A 3,382-nucleotide genomic window follows, 5' to 3' on the forward strand; every position below is an offset into this window, starting at 1 on the left:
CTGCTTTCCCTGGGGTCCGCTCTACAGTGTGGCTCTGCTGAGAATGCCCTTTCTTGGCAAGGTGATAGGGATCCTGTTGCCTGGTGGATCTCACTGTCGTGCAGTCATGATGTACAAGACATTGCCGCAGGCACACCCAGATCAGGCAGCAAATAGTTGATGTCGGACTGGTGTGGGCAGGCCTGGGATCAGGGCCCCGAACCATGAGAAGATCCTTTAGTCTATCATGGAGTGCTTTTATTTCAGGCTCCTCATCTCTCAAATGGATGTAATTAGTCTGCTTTCCCCTGGGGAATTAGTGAGAAGGGAATGGGGTGGAGCAGTAACATCTTTTCATAGCACTTTGAAGACCATGAGAATTCAGTCCTAAGGGGTCCATGCAATAATGTAGGTGCCAAGTTCTGTGCTTTTCTAGGTACATGAACTCTAAATCCCCTAACTTCTCTCCCACTCTTGAGAGTATGTCAGAAAGGAAGTGACAGTGCCCTTATCATGGGGGAAATCTTGAATTTCTTCTCATTTATTAAAACAAGATAAATTATTTTCAAACCATAAATTATTATGGGAACAATTCATGTTTAGTGTACAGTTGCTTCCCAACACAGCTGAGAATGGCGCTTCTGATTTACACGATCTCCCTTTGGTATTAGATGGTCCTGCACAGTTTACTGTGTTGGGTTTGAATGTTGTCTCCCAAACAGTACTGTCTAGGACTAGAAGGACTATTAAAGTCATCTGGTCCAATCCCCTTATTTAATGGATGGGGAAGGTGTTCAGAGAGGTAGGTGACTCACTCACGGTCACACGGTGAATTACGAACTGGTGATGGAATCAGGTCTCTCACCTTTTAGTCAAGTGCTCTTTCCCCTTTCTGATGCCATCTTTGCCATCGTTGTGTGCTGGCCATATATCCTATTCATCAAAGGATCCAGGGAAGGATATATCAAACCTCACTTGAGCACCATTTCCATAAAAGGAAGAATGAATTACTAAATAGGGTTGAAGTCTGGCTTGAGGGTTTTACCATATTGCCCAAACCTTCTTTAATATACCTGGCATGTCCACCATAGCCTTCTTTATGTTTGCTAATATTTGGAAGCAACTCAAATGTCCAAAAAGGAGATTGGTAAAAGAAATCATGGCACATCCCTATAACGCATTATGTCACAGTTATTTAAAATGATGTTATAGAAATTAACTATCAACATGGGTAAATATGCACAGTCAAATGTTATGTGTAAAAACAGCACACTACTCGGGTATAGGAGTATAACCTTAGTTTGAAAAAAGTAAATTCATGGATACAAAAAGAGGATACCAAAATGTTAGCAATTATTATCTCTGGGTATTGGATTATTGTGTGATCTTTATTTTCTTCTTTTCTATATTTTCAGATTTTTTTTCAATGAAGATTTATTACTTTTATATCAGGGAGAAACAAAAGATGTTATTTTTTAAAAAGAAGTCTGTATTAGGAAGATTTATACACAATCCTTCCAAAAAGCCTCTTGGGAATGCATGCTATCCTACCATACAAATTCTGATCTTAATGTGTTTTTTAAAACTAGCCCCGGAAACCAGAGCTCTGATGAAAGGAAAGGAAAGGAAAGGTGAACTCAGTTTGGTTCTGGGCCAGATCATTTGATCCCTCTCTGTCATTAGTCTTCTCATCTGTCTTATGGGCAGAGTGCATCTGCCCTCCCTGGAGAGAGAGAGAGGGAGATCTGTGTGGGAAGGAGCTGTAACTCATACTCATAAGCACCTTGGAAATCTCAAATCCTTGGCCATAAAGAGCCCAAAGTGAGTCAGTGGTAAGGACTGATGGGACCTGCACAAATTCAGCCCAGCCTTTCAGAATGTAAAAGACAGACATGACTAGATCCTGCTACTTATATTCTCCTGCTGTGTTGAAAGTGAGGTGTGGAAATCCCCTCAGCTGGCACTTGGCAACTTTGCTCGGAATAATCCTTAATTGAGTGGGCTTCACCTTCAAAACACTGATGAGGGGACTTTGGGGGAGGCTGAGGTTTCTGTCACCATGGCCTTTACCTTTGCAGACCCTTTTGAGGGGAAATATTTGCTGTCATGTTGGCCTTTCTCAGAGAAAGAGGATTTGGATCACTCTTTTGCCCTACACTCATAGGTGAACAGAAGAGCCTGAAGGCCCCATATGGTGGGACCATAAATCAGTCGATAGATTCTTCTCTCTGTCTCTCAGGGGTTTCCTGAGGCACTTGAGAAATGTACAGGTATTTTGTCTTGCATCCAGAGAAACTGCCAAATTGAGGGCAGGACGGGGAGAGACCTCTTTCCCATCAATCCAGCGCTGTGGAAACAGGCTGTTCTCTAGGGTGGCTCCAACCTGGCTCTCAGCTCTGGCTTTGCATGACTTCTACCTGATCCTGGGAGGGTTTGAGAGGCTAATCTGCTCATTCCTATTTCAGACAGTCACAGATTAGGGTGCCTAGATAGTTGATACTATCTACTTTATGGAAAAGAGCAACCCAATGACAATTGGTTTTACAAGCTCCCTGGAGCCAGAGGTGACTCTTCCTCATTGCACCTCAGGGTTGACCACAGGATGACTTGGTAGCCTGCTTCAGGGATAAATCTTTGACCTTTGGCTCATTGGCTCCCTCTGCAGCCTAGACATTGGCAGAGGTCTTAAAGCCCAGGTGGGCGGGTCCTTCTGGACTGCCTGTGACCTTCTGCTTTAATCACTGTCACTCTTGATCCTACTACTCCAGAGAATCTGAAATGAGTCTTGCAAATGGAGCTAATGACAAGTCTCAAAAATCTCTGCAGGTGACATCTTGGTGACTTCCAAGGCTCAGCTCTGATGCTGCTTTCACAGTGAAGCCATCTCTCACCCTCCCTTCCTCTCTCTCCTGTCTCCACAGCCAGGTCTGGTGCCTCGAGTTAGCCTTCGTTGCTTTCTGCTGTGCATTTAAGTTTCAGCCTGCCTGTCCATCTGTACCCCTAAGCTGTAAGCTCCACAGCACTCTTTACTCTGCTTGCCTAGTATAGGCACCCACTGTGAATGCCTGATGGTTTGAAATAACAGGACAGGGCTCCATGGCAATGGGCTGGCTCTCGTTTTGCCAGTTACTTTGACCATCTCTGGTCCCACACTAAATTTATTTTCTTCTCCTTAATACCTAACTGGTTTGAGACACTGAGACCATCCATAGATAAGGCAGTAAGTGAGAATTTAGCAAGAGAAATAAGCCATGCCTCGCCCCCAGCTTTGGGGGTCTTGTAATGGGATTACCCATCTGCAGCAACCCTTATCCAGAGGACCATGCTAGACAGTGTTAGAAGTTGTGGGTTAGGTCATGGAAACTATCAGGGATCCCTTTCTAGAGAGGGAGAATTTGCCTCA

This window comes from Eumetopias jubatus, unplaced genomic scaffold (genome assembly GCF_037043125.1).
Source record: "Eumetopias jubatus isolate StellerSeaLion01/CBP00866 unplaced genomic scaffold, mEumJub1_p1.0 scaffold_9, whole genome shotgun sequence".
NCBI classification, from domain to species: domain Eukaryota; kingdom Metazoa; phylum Chordata; class Mammalia; order Carnivora; family Otariidae; genus Eumetopias; species Eumetopias jubatus.